The 19,201-nt window shown below is 38.5% G+C and overlaps 1 protein-coding gene and 2 long non-coding RNA genes across 3 annotated transcripts in view; 2 read left to right on the top strand and 1 right to left on the bottom strand.

Moving 5' to 3' along the window:
* LOC126827556 (autocrine proliferation repressor protein A) overlaps positions 1–19,201 on the bottom strand; it is a 56,002-nt gene that overhangs the window by 17,785 nt on the left and 19,016 nt on the right. The window lies entirely within an intron of this gene.
* LOC126827630 (uncharacterized) lies at positions 335–7,021 on the top strand. Its single transcript, XR_007682806.2, has 4 exons — positions 335–1,644; positions 4,348–4,438; positions 5,382–5,542; positions 6,459–7,021. It is a non-coding gene; the product is annotated as an uncharacterized LOC126827630 (long non-coding RNA).
* LOC126827610 (uncharacterized) lies at positions 12,585–18,330 on the top strand. The gene is made up of 3 exons (XR_007682778.2): positions 12,585–12,669; positions 13,535–13,695; positions 15,158–18,330. It is a non-coding gene; the product is annotated as an uncharacterized LOC126827610 (long non-coding RNA).

Here is a 19,201-nt window from a genome sequence, read left to right as displayed (position 1 = left end):
AAATTTTAATTAAAATAAATTTAAAGTTTAAAGTAATAAAAATCTTTCAAACAGAATGAACCAGTTTTATTCACCAATATATATCTGAGACTATAGCTTTAATGGTATCTTAAACTTTGCATTAATTGCCTCATACACACAGCATTACAAAAGATAGCTTTCACGTCAAGCAACGAAACTAAGCAGTCAAGTCGATCGGCAGTCCATGCATCGTATTGTGATTATTTAAGCAAATAAAAAGTAAAACAATAAATAGCATCTCCGGCTGTCCTGGCAGGTTTTTTCTCTCAGTAGGATAACCATAGAATTACAGTTTGAGGGTGTTGATCCTAAATATTAAAATATACGTAAAAGTAGCAATGGTCCATTAATTAGCTTAATCAATCCCAAGATTATTCCCCACTCATTGTTCCTAAATTATACCCACATACAACAGACCTATACACATTTATTTTTATTTTTTTGCTTTTCTAAGGTTTTTAGGTTCTGCCTATGAGCGTAAAAATGTGTAAAAGGAACAATTCTGTCCGAACCAGTAACGTCGTATGTAAACAATGCACGCGTCATTGAGCCAATGATTGACGCCGTGTGCTGTGACGGCACGTATTGAAGACAGTCATCTTTTACAGAGATATTAGAATACTTTCGTAATCCTCTGTGAAACAGATTACAGTGTTACTATGTAACTATGTATAAATTGATGTATATTGTCCATGTCTATACAATGACATTTTTCTAAAGACCTCCCAGGTTACCTAAAAGTACTTTAAAAATCAAACCAGTGTTGAACTCAGTTTGTGCCGGCATACCATTTATCTGTTCGTCGTTTTCCGTGAAACAAAGTAGTGCAGCGTTACGGTTTCTCCGATGTAAAAGTGCTGACAACCATTAAAAGTCAAGGAATTTGAGTGTTGGATAACGTTACGCACTACTTTTAACATGTAGTGCAAGAATAAACCCAGAATATGCAATTGTGGATGGATATGCCGCTTTACATATATACATTACTCTATCATCCAGACTTGTACGTTGAAGACTTTGGGTATCTGGGTAACCGAGACTAGTTAAAGCCCTATTAGAAATCTATATTCTATTGAACTGTATTTCGCAATGCTTTTATCGTCATGGGTAACGTATACAACAACAGCTGAGAAGATGAATGATAACTTATTTTTCTTATGCAATGAAATCGTGCCCTCAATATAAATAACAACGTTCTATTTGATGTGGAGATTAGTCAATGAAATGCTCTGTTTAGTCTAGCGCTTTGCGCAAGCTGTGTACGGATTTCTGGACGTCACCGATGACAAAGCCGAAAACAAAACGAAATGTAAATAGTTAACGTCATTCTGTCTTAGTTCTTATTTTAAAAAAATTACGCCTGCTCTGAACACTCACAAGAAACGACTTAGATTTGCAGCTGTAATTTTAGATTTGCATGTGTAATTTTAATCCAGGACTATTCTATATACACACTGGGTGTTGGCTTAGATCATATTACTTACAATACCCGTAGACAATATAATACCAAGTATAGTTTGAATTAAAGAAGAGTGTACGGTAAAGGTGTATTGACGTGAATAGTAAAATTCAATAAAATGATACAGGATATTATAGCAGTGTTATCCTTATTTTTGACTGAAGGTATGTCAGATTATATGCAAGTTTTCTTCTAATATTTCATGAATTGTTTTCTAAAATTTCATGAAATAAATGTCAATCGCACTAATTTCTGCTAGCCAGAACTCCTCGCTTATTAATATATTTAATTTTTGAAACGATATCCCCATACCGGGTTAAAAAATGACCAGAAAACAATTTCCTTGCAAAACCCTGGCTTCCCACGCCCAATTCCATTTCCAAATAATAGACATTGGTCAAATCGGCGCAAAAGGTGAAAATTAAACATACATTATGCAAGAGCTAAACCTGCCTATTGCATGTCTTTCTTTAGGCCTGAAATGTTATCTAAATATCTAAATTATTAATTAGACATTAATTTGCTTATCCAGACCATATTCAACTCTCGATGTCATCACTAGCCTGCGATATTTACTGGATTAGGATCCGATTTGCTGCTCAACTTTCATTCATGATTTAATCATGAAATGGATAATCAAGACTATATTTTCTTTTATCGTACCGATTTTGATAACGATGATCTTGTTTTTCCTATTATAGTGAGAACTACATCTCTTTATCTAATCTCTCATAATGTATCTTTAATGTTTAGGGAAAATAAATATGTCATATTAAATCCGCCATTACCGGTTAATTAGTTTCTGTGTTTGTGTACAGACATTGGTCACATGTCTGTTTTAATTAACAGCTTGAAATGTGAAAGGGGTGGGCATAATGAATAAGACAAATAATGTATAATGTGTACTTCCCATCACCCTATGCGTCTTTAACAGAGAGAGAGAGAGAGAGAAAGAGAGAGAGAGAGAGTAACGCCCACTCGACACAAACTAGGTCATTTCGGGACTAACACATGGTTTTAATTTTATTTCAATAATTCGCTTGCGCGTATGGGTCTAGGCAGTGGGAGGAAACCGGAGAAAACCCACGAGGTTGGACAGGCGATCCTGGCCTTTAACAATCACTAAACAATCCAGACACCAATTAGTTCTAACCAGCGAATCCCACTATTTTATGCTGTGAGTCTCTACATTACAAACTCACAACAACTGCACGCAGTGATGGATTAAACTGGTTAGAACTAATTATTAAGACCACCTGCAGAATTAGAAATGGGGGTTTAACGTCCTACTATTCTTCTCAAAACCGGGGAAATGAAGACGGGCATACGCCATACACTGTGCTACGAAGGAAATTTTGCCTGGACAGCGGCCTACTCTTATATCGAATTCCAACTGTCAAGGTATCTTTTACGTGCACGCCAATGTGTACACAGACCTCGCTTTTTCGACCCATCCGAACTGCATCACTGATAAGGGGGACCCACGCCGGAAAATCTGGATGAACTTTTTCGGCCAATGCAGGCATCGAACACCTAACCTCCAGGCTAGCAAGCCATCGTCTTACCCCCTTCGCTATCGTGACCCTCCCTCAAGTGGCCTTAATAATTAGATCTAGCCGGATCAAACTCTGTATTTAAATCAATAAGCGGTATATTTTTTAAATGCTAGTCATCGCACTAAAACTACCTGTAATAAGTTATTTATAGACAGAACTTGAACTATATTTATAATAATTAATAATTAATGTAAGTATAAAGCTGCGTGCATTGAGGTAAGCTTATTGGCACACATGCAGGACGGAGGGGCTGACAAGGAAAGCTGTCTAGTCGTTCGGATGGGACGAAAAACCGAGGTCCCGTGTACACATTGGCGTGCACGTAAAAGATCCCTTGGCAGTTGGAATTCGATATAAGAGTAGGCCGTAGTGCCGCTGTCCGGGCAAATTTTCCCTCATAGCACACTGTATGGCGTATGCCCGTCTTCATTAGCCCAGGTTAGGAGCAGAACAGTAGGACGTTAAACTCCATTTCATTTCATTTCATTTCATTTCATTTATTGGCACACGTGTTACAATGTTAAAGGGGGGTAACTATATTATTACAAGATGGTGGCAGACCACCATTAATTTACCCATTAATTTTAATGTTAATCCTGGTCTCTTTGCTCTGCTCCAACCTGTTCCCAATCTGATTAAAACACATATCCTATTTCGTTTCGTTTTTTATAGTTCAAATTTCCGTTTTACTTGTCTTTACTACACTAGGATCTGGAAGAGTTGTTATATAACTCGCATCCTGGATGATGTGAGGTATTAGCTAACGAGAGAGAGAGACAGAGAGAGACAGAGGGGGAGGGGGTAACGTTTACTCGACACAGACTAGGTCATTTCGGGACTTGCATATTGTTCAATTTTGTTTCAATAATTCGCTCGCGCGTAGGGGTCCTTAGCAGTGGGATGAAACCGGAGGACCCGGATAAAATCCAGGTGGTTGGACAGGCGACCCTACTCCTTGTCGCGTACAACCGGGGAATCGAAATCACGCCAGTTGAATCAGTGACAGACCCTATGATACAGACCTTTTTTTATTATAATCATTCGTTTGCGCGTAGGAGTCTTAAGCAAAAGGCAGGAAACCGGGAGACCCGGAGAAAATTCACGAGGTTGGGCAGACAACCCTACTCCTTGTCACGTACAACCGGGGAATCAAAATCACGCCAGTTGAATCAGTGACGGACCTTATGATACAGCGCGCACGTGCTAACCATTCGGCCACTCCCACCCCACCCCCGATATATAAAGGTTGCACTTACACCTGACTCGACATTATGCCTTTTCTTACTGTTTTACTATGTTTATATATTCCAGGTGTGAATGGTGCATATAGAACAAGTTATTATAGATACAGGTATCGTTATACCTTTTCTAGCAGCGGCAGCAGCAGCGAAGGAGATCAAGAGTACGTAGCCTAGCATTTTGTTCTTGGCCAATCTGATTAAAACACATATCATATTTCGTTTCGTTTTTATATTTCAAAAATTCGTTTTACTTGAGTTTACTACACTAGGATCTGGGGGAGTTGTTGTCATTGATATGTTCTGTGTGATGTAAGGAATTAGCCAATGAAACGGTCTGTTACGGCGAGTTCATGGCCTTTTGATGCACGGAACTGTGGGTAAACGACTAGAAACGTCAACGCTGATTGATTAATCAATGTCTGACGTCATAGGGTCAAAAGCCACGCGTTTGACCCCTGACGTGAACTCCTACTATAACTTGTCAGATCTTCATGTAGTGTAGGCCATCGAAAGTATAAAGAAACGAAACGAAATACAGATCTGTATTTTAATCAAATTTAATCTGATTAAAATACAGATTTATATTTCGTTTCGTTTTTTATACTTTAGATGGCCTCTACTGAAGATCTGACCAGTTGTAGTGTGAGGTTGCGTCAAAGGTCATACCAGAGGCTTTTGACCTATGACGTCAGACATTGATTAATCAATCAGCGTTGGCGTTCCTATTGGTTTAACCACAGTTCCGTGCATAACTTTCCTTTATGACTTAATCCCGAAATGGATAATCGAGACTATGCTTTTTATCGTACCGACTTTAGTAATGACGATCGAGGCTAGGCGGAAATTTCAATCACCTGATTCTCGGTTCATAGTGGAATAATTTGACTGAAATTTTCAGCAAATTGCCTTTACATTATCTAGTTTTTAACTATTATAGTGAGAACTGCCAACTCTGTATCTAATCTCCCATAATGTATCTTTTAATATGTGCATATTTGTCATTTGTTTTGTTTTTGTCACTGCGATCACAATCAGTCAGAATCTAAAGAACTGGTTGGGGAAAACTAAAAAGTCGTTTGACATTTGTGTATTTAATTCTTGTAGAACTGGGATGATTGTTGGACTCATACTACTTAGTCTGTTGGTGATAGGGGGAATCATTCTACTTATATGGTGCTGTAAAAATTCCAAAATAAAATCTGGTCGTGTAATGTCTACTAATACAACCACTGTGTCTTATATTAACCCACCACAGCATACTACAGGTAATTAACTCAGGGGCGTATCCAGGAAGTTTTGTCGGATGGGGTTTGTCAGGCACCTGTTAAGGAAGTTTGACATCATCGTCTCTAAATTCCGTAGGCATACATACACAATGAGCTTATTAAAGACGGAAATCCAACACCCCGTTTGACGTCAATTTTTATAATGAATTAATAGGTTCATATTGTGATTCAATTTCATTGATGCAAAGCATTAATTGTGATATCACACGTGTCTATATCATTATTTCGCCCTTTGAATGCCAATCCCATCCCACCATCTGATCATAAAGGATAAAGCACACGACCGTTACACTTTTCTCATAAAATGTTGTTTTACAATTTTTTTATGTAGCTGATCGGGGTGGGGTTTGGATCCCCTCCCCCTCCCACCGGAACCGCCCCTGTAACTTTTTTTTTTAATTAAACGCCGATCACTAGATAAACGATACCTGTAGCCGAATAATTCCGAGGTTATCTATTATTCAGGAGTGTCTCTTCATTAGTATTGACCGCGTGTGTTTTCTCCGGGTCCTCCGGTTTCCTCCCACTGCTAAAGACCCCTTATTGAAATATTGAAATACAATTGAACCATGTGTTAGTCCCGAAATGATCTAGTTGGTGTCGAATGGACGTTAAACCTCATCTGCCCGAGCAGCGGCACCATGGCCTACTCTTATATCGAATTCCAACTGCCAAGGGATCTTTTACGTCCATGCCAATGTAAACACGGAGTCTCGGTTTTTCGTCCCATCCGAACGACTACGAATATAGTAGGCCTACTACAAGTTGAACTTTGGTTATATATAAATGGGGTTTAACGTCTACTCGACACAAGCTAGGTCATTTTGGGACTAACAATGGTTCAATATATAGTATTATAAGTTGTAATCTATGTTTGATCTCCTCTTCTTTACAGTATCACATGTCAATCAACCTAAATCACCTCACCTATTCGATAATTCAACTAGTTATCAACCAGCAATGTACCCGCCTCCGCCGTATTCAGCTTATCCGCCGCCTTCTAGCGAAACCTATCCACCTGTGTATGGCGCAGCTTATCCACGTACCCCTGATCCACAAAACCAGAAGGAGTGAACCATGTTGCTATTTGAAAGGCTAATTCAGTGATAACATATTGGGCTGGGGACCAAATTTATTTATTTCTTCGGCCATGTTATATTTAGAGCACGGCTTTCGTGAGTTAACAGGTTTAACAACAGGGGCCGTAGACCGAGGTGTTAAACCTGTTAACGAATGAAGCGTGCTATAAATGACTTGTAACATTGACACCTGCTCAACATGCTTGTTGTTATTGCACAGAAAACCCACCCCACTTCTCTATATGATTTCTACTAAAAGTAGCGTAAAGCAAAAGTGTACAAAAACACTGAAAATGTCTAGTTATTGCACGGTTAAGCTCCAGCCATTCTACTAGAGGGAAAACAATCTGCTTATTCAACGAAGAGAACAAAGGAAGATTTGCCGTCCATGTTACAATTCACATTATTTGTAACTGTACTTTGTATGATTTAATCAAATATTTATAAATTTGTTATGTCGAAAGAGTTAACTATTTTGTTACTAATGTGTACATTTTGTTATTGTTTGTTATGGTTTAACTATTGGTAATACCTTTTGCCAGTTGTCTATATATTAAAGTTGCAATTTCATATTTTTAAGTTATATTTTTAAAATTTATTAAAATAAAGCCTTAAAATAGATGGTATCTATAAACAGTCCTACCTTGTTAAAGAGTAATCCTATTAATCCTATATTTCACTATTGCCAGTTGATAAATTGGCAAAAATATCATTTTTATCTTCAAATTCAAACGTTTGAAAATAGCTACTCCATGGTGGAGAACAGAAAACAAGGGAGGTAATTGTGTTATTATTTCCGATGTAAATGAGTTTTAAGTGTGAGAATGACACATATGGTAGTATAATAGTGAGTTGACAACCCATTGAGCAAAAGACATAGAAATAATTATGTTTTGACTTTCTTAGAAAATATGAAATTGTAACTTTAAGTGCAGGGGGACTGCACCACACATAATTTACACAAAAACAAATCTACGGACAAGACACAATACGCAGAAATCATAAACAAACGAAAATATCAAATTAAGTGAATGGACCTGGGGGCTAGTCGTAAGCGTCCACTACGTTGTACAGTCCCGGGCCTGTAGTGATACAGACTTCACTCAAAATTGAAAACAATCAGGAATAAAACCCAGAGAAACCATTGTGTAATGCCAGCATGAGTCATGATTTGCTATATGTTACAAGAAATATGAATGTAAGCATATTGAAGTAAAAATTACCTATACAAGTAACCATATCGGTGAAATGTATAAAAAAAAAAAAACCCAAAAACCCCCCAGGTAGTCTAAAAACGAAACGGTAGTGCCAATCCGATTAAAATACAGATCTATATTTCGTTTCGGGTTTTTTTATACTTTCGATGGCCTGCACTACATGAAGATCTGACCGGTTGTAGTTGAAGGTCGCGTCAGAGGTCATACAAACGGCTTTTGACCCTATGACGTTAGACATGTGATTAACTTATCAGCGTTGTTGTTTCTAGTGGGTTACCCACAGTTCTGTGCACCTCACGCCAAAAACTTGCTGAAACAGTCCGTTTCATTGGCTAATCCCACACATCATCCAGAACGTGGGTTATGTTACAACTCTTCCAGATCCTAGTGTAGTAAAGACAAGTAAAACGAAATTTTGAAGTATAAAAAACGAAACGAAATAGGATCGGTGTTTTAATGAGATTGAGTAAGTGCGGAAAAATCGCACTATACGCAAATAAAACCCATTAGACAAACATGCAGACAATGGGATACACAAATGACACAGACATTGCTGGCAATAAACAACAACCGTTTATATCAAACCAAGTGGGGGTCATAGTGGCTAAGCGGGTAAGACGCTGGCTCGCTAGCCTTGGCCCATTGGCGTTCACGTAAAAGATCCCTTGACAGTTAGAATTCGATGTAATAGTAGGCCGTAGTGCCGCTGTCCTGGCAAAATTTCTCTCACATCACACTGTATGCCTTATGACCGTCTTCATTAGCCCAGTTCGGAGCAAAACAGTAGAACGTTAAACCCCATTTCATTTTCTAAAAGGATCGGAGACGAGTTTCTGTAACAATAAGCGTATGACATGTGGTACGTAAAGGTCTAGTTCAATATTTCTCAAAAACCTCCAAACCTCCCAAAATACTGTCACAAAACAGGGCCATAGTTTTCTGAATCTTCCTTTAACTAATATCACATAAGACAAAGGAAATATTCAGAAACTTTAGACTATCTAAATCGTCCCACGTGTACAGTTACTGTTTATGATGATACATACATTAAACATACATTATGCTAGAGCTAAATCTGCCTATTGCAGGTCTTTCTTTAGGCCTGAAATGTTATCTAAATTATTAATTAGACTTTAATTAACTTATCCAGACCATAATCAACTCTTGATGTCATCGCTAGCCTGCGATATTTACTGGATTCGAATCCGATTTGCTACTCAACGCTCATTGATGATTTAATGCAAAAATGGATAATCGAGACTATGTACCGGCTTTAGTAATGATGATCTAGGCTAGGTCTAAAATCCATAGGCTAAAATCTCGGTTCAGAGTGGATCAATTTGACTGAAATTGTCAGCAAATTTCCTTTACATTATCTAGTTTTTAACTATTTTAGTGCGAACTACCAGTTCTTTATCTAATCTCACATAATGGCCCTTTAATCAACATTCCATAATACTTCAAACTTACGAAATCACAACAGCTACAACAGCTGAAATCACAACAGCTACAACAGCTGAAATCACAACAGCTGAAATGCACGAAAACCACTAAAAATCTGAGCGAATCGCATGATTGAACTTAAATGTATGACGTGGGTATATTCAACAATTCACTTTTCTTAAGCATTTCAGGGTCACTCCTCCATCTTGTGAAATTAGACTTCATCACCTAAAATATCCCTAAACAAAAGAACTGTAAAACTACAACAGGTAAAGGATGGTAAGAGTTTGAATGAAAGTGTAAATGGGCACACCCAGCATCGATAAGATGAATAAAATAATGAATGGGGTGTGTCGTAATATAATTATACTGATAAGTAAGGTAAATAGAAATAACCAGGATATCATTTATAAACTGTTATCAGTGTTGACATGAACCAATCTGATTAAAACACAGATCCTATTTTGTTTCGTTTTTTTTTATAGTTCGAAATTTATTTTTACTTGTCTTCACAATACTAGGATTTGGAAGAGTTGTTTTATAAAATGGTCTGTAACGGTGAGTTCTTGGCGTGCGATGCACGGAGCTGTGGGTAAACCACAAGAAACGTCAACGCTGATTGATTAATCAATGTCTGACGTCATAGGTCAAAAGCCGCTGATACGACCCTGACGCGACCTTCCACTAGAATCGTCAGATCTTCGTGTAGTAGTGGCCATCGAAACTATAAAAAACCGAAACGAAATATAGATCTGTATTTTAATCAAATTGGACGTAAACGTAACACACCTGAAATAACACTCCTTTAGTTTATACAACATTGCTCAATATACATGTTTATTTGATTAGCATGATAACGTCAATTTTCCTAGAAATTAGAGTTAATGGAAATCCGGTAAGAGTAGGATTTTTAATTAATTTATACTAATTATAACAACAGTACTCACAATATTTTAGTTTCAATAATAACAGTATTTAAAAACACAGACAACATACACAAAACTATAGTAGTAAACATTATAAAGACACTTGGATTAAACAAGCGTTCATTCGTTTCTGAGGTTTTACGTCCACTTCCACCAAGGGCGATAAAACAAACTCTGGACATGCGCTTTAATAGTATAAGTGCTGGGTAGACGTGCCAAGCATAAGGGGATTGAGTCCAGAGTGTCGCTCTAGCAGGCCGGTCACCTCTGGCTTGCGGTTGGGGTTTCGATGCCTGGTGTGAGCTTGGAGATAGAAGCGCCTTCTCAACCTAGTGGTTTTACTCCGACTACTCCGTTCTCCTCACACAGGAAAGACGCGCTAAGATAATAAAAAAAAAAGTGGAGTTTAATAGCCACTGGACACAAACTAGGTCATTTCGGGACTAACACATAGTTCAATTATATTTCATTAATTCGCTTAATTGTTCGTTGGGGTCCTTAGCAGAGGGGGGAACCGGAGGGACCCGGCGAAAACACAAGAGGTTGGACAGGTGACCCTACTCCTTGAATCAAAACCACGCCACTTAACTCAATGACAGGCAACCCACAAATAGATAAAAAGATGGCATTTCCACAAACATTGTATTATTCTAGTGTGATTCATAATCGGCTGTGTATTGGTTTTGTTCATCAAATTAGCTAGATAATAGTCAAATTTCATTGACGTCACCGTACTTATTTCTTTATCACGGTCAAGGGTCAGTATGCTTGTCGACGATATCACGTTGGTGGAAGCGGACGTAAAAAAAGCTATTTCACATACAGGGTCAGTATGTGTCGCAATCCTAACGCTTATCGCAGTATTACCAAATATGCAATTTGATTGGTAATTGTCGTGTATCTTAGGCTTGAAATATTTCGACACTTATTTTCTATCATAAGATAAATACACTAGGCCAGTCATACACGAATCAGTGAAATATTATAAGTTATAAAAGGGATATCCAGAAAATAGCCTTTACAAGGACAATTCTATAAAATGTTTTGGGAAATAATAGTTATATTAGCTTCAATACTTATAGAAGGTAAATATATTTAAATCTTTGTGTATACAACCACCTGCAGATTGCGACACCAAAGTAGAAGGAAGTCTGCTGAAACCAATCAACGAATTGGTCGAAAGTAACCGTTTATTCTTAACACTCTCCACGTTCAGACAACCCGTCCCAAAATAATTTTGAGAATTCGTGACATATGTTAATATTTTTACTTAAAGATATATTATGGGAGATTAGATAAAGAGCTAGTAGTTTTCACTATAATAGTTAAAAGCTAGCTAATGTAAAGGCAATTTGTTGAAAATTTCAGACATGTAGACATGCGGCCTAATTTAGTATACAGTTCCCAATGACATGGACTGAAATATATTATATTGCTTGTTATTCTGAAATTGAACAAACCGATAATGAAATGAAATGAAATGAAATGGGGTTTAACGTCCTACTGTTCTGCTCCTATGCTGGGCTAATGAAGACGGGCATACGCCATACAGTGTGCTATGAGGGAAATTTTGCCCGGGCAGCGGCACAATCGCCTACTCTTATCGAATTCCAACTGCCAAGGGATCTTTTACGTGCATTCCAATGTATACACGGGACCTCGGTTTTTCGTCTCATCCGAAGGACTAGACAGCTGTCCTTGTCGGGCCCTAAACCGATAATAATCTTAGAAAATTGGTGACAAAAGGGAAATAAAATGGGGTTTAACGTCCTACTGTTCTGCTCCTATGCATGGGCTAATGAAGACGGGCATACGCCATACAGTGTGCTATGAGGGAAATTTTGCCCGGACAGCGACACTATGGCCTACTCTTATATCGAATTCCAAATGTCAAGGGATCTTTTACGTGCAGGCCAATGTGTACACGGGACCATGGTTTATCGTCCCATCCGAACGACTAGACAGCTGAAGGTGACAAAAAGAATTTGAAAACTATTTTAGGTGTGTTTGGTGGCATAAGATTTACTAGATTTACTAGATATACAAGATATACAAGATATACGGGATATTATTATACAACATATTACTATGGTTACAGATCGAGTTATTATTCCCCGTAAGTATATTCACTTTGGATTATGATTAAAAAAGATGAAACGAAATTTAGGTAAGCATGGTGCGAAAAAATTGGGATTTTTGAAAGAATTTGATTGTAAATTAGTGTAATTTAGCTAGGCAAAGCAATAAATCACTGAAGATTCTCAACTTTTCAAAGATTTCATTTTTTTTTTCTCCCAGGCTTACCTAAATTTCGTTTCATCTTATATGGCCGAGTTCTTAAATTTGTGCGTTACCATTTCAATGATGTCCGCCAAGTCAGTTAGAAGACGGAGACGTATTTTTTAACAGCGTGTTGTGTCGCTCATACTGACTCTAGCCAGGTAAGCAAGGTCTTATTTTCTCCCTAAGATGTTCATTCATATTGTTCAGGCGTTCACAGGGACTGACACGCGACCAGTTAGCGGTAAAAAGTTGCCCAGTAAAATTGACTGGGAAGCGATTAGATTTTCGACAAGGATTCAATAGTACAGTCCCTGAACGTAGAGGTCGAGTGTAATGAGACCTACGTTCAGAGCTGAACTAGTTCTGCATAGGCTCTAAAGGCAGCGTATTAAAAAATTAACATTAAATGCTACATCAACTTCACGCTATTGCTTGGGACTATTCATTCACTATCTAGGTCTATATCGGCATCAAAGTCATCATGAATGTCATCTTCTTCGTCATCCTGTTCGTGCTGTGTGTGTGGATTTTCATAATTCGCCGATGCCAGACATCCACAGAACATAGTGCAACCAAGATTTGCGTTTGTACAACAACATCGCTTCGTTTTGCAAGGCGTTTCACTGGCACAACCACAACTCATTACCTGTAGCACAGCGTCTGGAGCAAGTTTTACAGAATAGATGACAGGTTCTAAGGTCTTGTTAAGTTCGTCTCTTGTCCAACCGGAAAGACAGGGATCAAGATCTGGAGCGTTCCACTAGAAATATCAACACTGATTGGTTAATCAAAGCCGCACTATGACCTCTGACGCGACCTCAAGTTACAACTGGTCAGTTCTTTATGTAGTATAGGTTTTCGAAAGACTTACAAAAAAAAACGAAATAAAGATCTGTATTTTGATCGGATTGCCACATTCTAAGTGACGAGTAATTTATGCTTTAAGAAAAAAACATAATGGCAACTTTGAGACCTCTGTGAGCCATAATTTTTTTTTTTAAAATGAGTTTTAATTGTTTACAGGTCTGCTGGTGTAATTACTGGTGCTATTATTGGCAGTATATCTCTGGTTGTGATAGTGGTCGTCATAATAATAGTATGTTGTCGTGCTGCATCCAGGGGAAGAATGGGTACTGTGATCACAACAACTACAACACCCACAGTCAGTTACATTAATACTGAAGGTATGTATGTACAGGGTTATACTATATACCGGAAAACACCGGAAAACAACCGGAAAACTACATTTAGCGATTTAGCACTTTAAAAAAAAAAAACACAACACAAATTATATGGAAAAATACTCACTGGTTTGTACACATATAGCATGACGTTTTGACAATTATTCTCTTATCATTTTCGAGCACAAATGATAACGAAATGAAATGAAATGAAATGGGGTTTAACGTCCTACTCTTCTGCACCTAACCTCGGCTAATTGAAGACGGGCATACGCCATACAGTGTGCTATGAGGGAAATTTTGCGCGGGCAGCGGCGCTACGACCTACTCTTATATCGAATTCCAACTGCCAAGGGAACTTTTACGTGCACGCCAATGTGTACACGGGACCTCGGTTTTTCGTCCCATCCGAACGACTAGGCAGCTGTCCTTGTCAGGCCACAAATGATAAAACGTTGTGCTATATATGTGTACAAACCAGTGGGTGTTTTTCCATATAAATTGTGGTGGGGCGGGGGTGGTGTTTAATACTGAAGTTATGTATGTACACTGATATCAAAATTTGGTCTCTCATCATAAACTTGGTTCTATGTTAACCTAGGGGGGTTGGATGGCCGAATGGTTAGCACGTGCGCGAGGTATCCTAAGGTCTGTAATTGAGTCAACTGGCGTGGCTTCGATGACCGATCCCCCGGTTGTACCTAACAAGAAGTAGTGTCGCCTGTCCAACCTCATGGGTTTTCTACGGGTCCTCTGGTTACCCCCCACTGATGAAGACCCGTCTCGCAAGCGAATTATTGAAATAAAATTGAACCATATGGTAGTCCAGAAATGACCTAGTTTGTATCGAATGGACGTTACCCTCTCTCTCTCTCTCTCTCTCACTCTCTCTCTCTCTCTCTCTCTCTTTCACTGTTAACCTTTAAGTCAAATCAAGTCAGTGGCGTAAATTCTACAAGATATTGTTGGCTATCTTTAGTCACAAAGAGCAAACAAGCATTAGCGTGTCTCTGTTGGTAGGTAAATGACAGTCGCTTGATCTTCATATTCAAGGGCAATTACTATTCAAATCTATAATCAACACAGACTACACCAATACATCAATGGCTATTTCTGTACTCGGGGGGGGGGGGAGGGGGAATGGTTAGCACGTGTGCGCTATATCATAAGGTCTGTCACTGAGTCAACTAGTGTGGTTTCGATTCCCCCGTTGTACGTGACAAGGATTACTGTCGCCTGTCCAAGCGAATTATTGAAATGACCCTCTCTCTCTCTCTCTCTCTCTCTTTCTCTCTCTCTCTCTCTCTTTCTCTCTCTCTGTCTTTTAGCTAGCTAAACGTAAACTTTTTTTAAAATAATGCAATGTTGTTATTTTTATGTAAAATGTTGTACTGTTTAAAAACAGAATAATAATAATAATAATAATAGTAATAATAATAATAATAATTCATTATTACTTTTATAGCTCCACAATCAACAGTTACCACGTATCCAGACACAACTTCAAATCTGGAATCAAGGTACGCTCCACCTTCTTACGATTCTGCTGTTTCAGCTTATCCCCCTCAACCGATGCCTAACTCTACGTACCCACCACAGCCTGTATATCCACCAGCGGAAACAAAGTAAACGTTATTGAGCCGTCCAATCATAAAAAACGACCTTACAATCAGCTATGAAAAAACTATAAAACGGATGAGGAATTTGAACGAGAATGTGTATAATTCCTCAAACATACTTTATGCAAGAGCTAAATCTGCCTATAGCAGGTCTTTCTTTAGGCCTGAAATGTTATCTAAATTATTAATTAGACATTAATTAACTTAGCCAGACCATAATCAACTCCCGATGCCATCGGATATCTCCGATATTCAGTCTTAGCTTCGAACAACCAGTACGGTGGTTGCAATTTGTGCACACGTCTTGTCAAACCTTCAAAGGATAATAACGTCGCTGGCAATAGAGTAATTTGAATAAAATTTTCAAATTATTTATTTTACATTATCTATTTTTGAACTATTATAGCAAGAATGGCTAGCTCTTTATCTAAATCATACACAATGTATCTTTAACATGAAAATGACAAATAGGCCATTCCCGTGCTGTAGAATTACATATCTTTAGTTGTAGCAGCAAACGGCCCAAAAGTAGTGAACATAATTATGATGGCACATTCGGTAAAGGATAGTGAAGCACATTTTTATTCTAGCAGATATTACTATAATGCTGGACAATAATCCCTATGTGGCATTTAGTCTGACTAAAATACAGATTTATATTTCGTTCTGTTTTTCTACTTTCGATGGTCTACACTACATGAAGATCTAATCAGTTGTACGAGGGGTTTTTGACCATATGAGTCAGACATTGGATTAATCAATCAGCGTTGACGTTTCTAGTGGTTTACCCACAGTTCCGTGCATGGCATGTCAAAAAGTCGTCGTAACAAATGGTTTCATTGGCTAATCCCTCACGCCATCCAGAACGCCTGTTATATAACAACTCTTCCAGATCCTAGTGTAGTACAGACAGATGAAACGAAATTTTGAACTATAAAAAACCGAACCGAAACAAGATCTATATTTTCATCAGATTAAGTGACATTGAGCGACTGAGCACAATATAAAAAACACAACAAAAGTTATACGGATAACGATCACTGGTTTGTACTCATATATTACGACTTTTCGGCAAGTTTCTCTTATAGTTATCAAGAACAAACGATTTTTGTTTGTTTACCATATAAATTGTGTTGTTTTGTTTTATCATTGGGGTCAACAAGATACAGATTCTAAAATTGTCTACACTGAAATATTATTTATTTTCCATTAATTCTTCCATCTCTTTATATAGCGAAATAATTTAACATATCCTCATTCGTAAAGCTGAGTTTAAGGAATGCAATAGGCTGATTTTTATATAATCGGTATTGTTTGTGATATTTGAATGTATATTCATTGTTTTGACTGGAAACTCACAAAAGAATGAAACTGAAATGAAACGGTGTTTAACGTCCTTACTATTCTGCTTCTGCTGGGCCAGTGAAGGCGGGTATACACCATACATTGTGCTATGCGGGAAATTTTGTCCGGGCAGCGGCTTTATGGCCTACATATCGAATTCAAACTGCTATGGGATATTTTACATGCACGCCAGTGTATACACGGGTCCTCGGTTTTTCCGACTTGACAGCTGTTCTTGTCCGGCCCCGTCCTGCACCACTGACAAGGGGAAACCACGCCGGAAAATACCGATAAACTTTCTCGGCCAATACAGGGATCGAACACGCGACCTCCAGGGTAGCAAGTCAGCGTTTTACCCACTTAGCCACCGTGGCTCCGAGTAGATGTTTAAAAGAAAGCGTTAGGGCTTCCATTAATTCTATTGGATTTATGAAGAAAAATAAAAATATGTTTTTATTATTATTTGCTATATCTAAACATTATATATTAAAGAATTAATTTTGTGTATGATCATTAACCACAATACGTTGAATATTGACACAGGCGCTGGTCCAGGGGGTGGGGGGCACCCGGCGCCGAACAATTTTTTGCCCCATATATTCTCGCGGGAAAGGAGAACAAAAATAATTAAAAATGGTAGCGATCCCCGTCGTAATTTACTCCGAAACGAGCCGGTTGGTGACTTGGTTGATTGTCCGTCAGTCCGCCCTTCCGAGGGCCGGGCTTCGCACTCCCAAGTGGGGGCAGCACGCCCCCGCCCCCTTTTCTGAAAATCCTGGATCCGCCCCTGTGACACATTGTATATATTCCATGAAAATGCACTGTTTTCACAACCGTATTTATTAACCATAATACGTTGTATATATTAACATATTGTATATATTCCATGAAAATGCACTGTTTTCACAACCGTATTTATTAACCATAATACGTTGTATATATTAACATATTGTATATATTCCATGAAAATGAATTGTTTTCACATGAATAAAAACGTTTTTCAATTTGTTATCTCTGTAACGGATTTAAAATTTGTTGGCATAAAAGCGGTGGACACACTAGTCGAATGATTAGGCCGAATCATTCGGTCGAATCAATCGGCGTCGACATTCGCCTAGTGTGCCCACTTTCATTCGGTCGAATGATTCACCTAGTGCGTCCGCTTCGCCGAAGCATTCGCCCGAATGTAAAATGCATTAGCCAATCACCACTCATCATCCACTCATATCGAGAAATCACGTGATTGTTTGAAGACATGGTCGCCGCCATGTTTAATCATGTGATGCAATCTACTGGTGAATCGGCCGAAGCCTTCGCCCAGGGCGTCCGATTGATTCAACCATCCTGCTTTCTCGCTTTACTGATCATTTTCTTAGCGAGATAAGCCCATGAGATAAGGCAACCCAACCTTTGTCAAGTAAGATTTAGATAAAGAGCAGGTCATTCTTGCTATAATACAAGTAGTTCAAAAATAGATAATGAAAGTTACTTTATTCTGAACGACGTGTTGAGCGTTTGTAGTTTGGACAAGATGTAGCAACGGTACTTAATGAAGTTGCATAAGTTTTGGACCATTTATTACATAGACAAATATTTTAGTATTTGATAAAATAAAGGACATCATTCTGGAAAGAGACTGCCTCGTGAACGACACCTTCACAACTTTGCAACCAATGTTTGGAATGGAAATGTAGCATACATTTCTAGAATAAAGGCAAGGCATACATTCAAAGAGAACGGGGGGGGGGGGGCAAATACACAATGTCTCCAAAATACATTTGATTAAATAATCGTTCTAAAACGAACTAAAGATATCACAAATGAGGATGTCTGATCAGTGGATTCACTTAAAAAATGCTCTTTCGGCTTGTATTTTGATACTGGCAAATGTCGAAATTCAAACTTGAATCTCCAATCGAAGCCACACCAAGTTACTCAATGATAGACCTTGTGATCCAACGCGCACGCGTTAACTATTCACCCACTCCACACCAACATGAATATATGTATTCATAGAATACAAGAGTCACAAAACTTAATAATGATAGTCATCAATACGACAATCTAGAAATATTCAATATGTTCATTTTTTATTATCTATTTTTTGAACTATTATAGCAAGGACGGTTAGCTCTTTATCTAAATTTTACATAATGTATCTTTAATGATAATAGTTGTCAATATGACATGAAATGAAATGGGTTTAACGCTCCTAAACTGGGCTAATGAAGACGGGCATACGCCATACAGTTTGCTATGAGGGAAGTTTTGCCCGGACAGCGGCGCTACGGCCTACTCTTATATCGAATTCCAACTGTCAAGGGATCTTTTACGTGCGCGCCAATGTGTATACACGCGACCTCGGTTTTTCGTCCCATCCGAACGACTAGACAACTGTCCTTGTCAGGCTCTCCGTCCCGCATCACTGACAAGGGAGAACCACGCCGGACAATCTGGTTGAACTTTCTCGGTCAATGCAGGGATCGAACACCCGACTTCCACGCTAGCGAGCCAGCGTCCTGCCCACTCAGCCACCGTGATCCCCA

The sequence above is a fragment of the Patella vulgata genome, chromosome 7, assembly GCF_932274485.2.
Source record: "Patella vulgata chromosome 7, xgPatVulg1.2, whole genome shotgun sequence".
Classification (NCBI taxonomy): Eukaryota; Metazoa; Mollusca; class Gastropoda; family Patellidae; genus Patella; species Patella vulgata.
The sequence above is the reverse complement of the archived record's forward strand: the minus strand, read 5'-3'. Positions and strand labels throughout refer to the sequence as shown.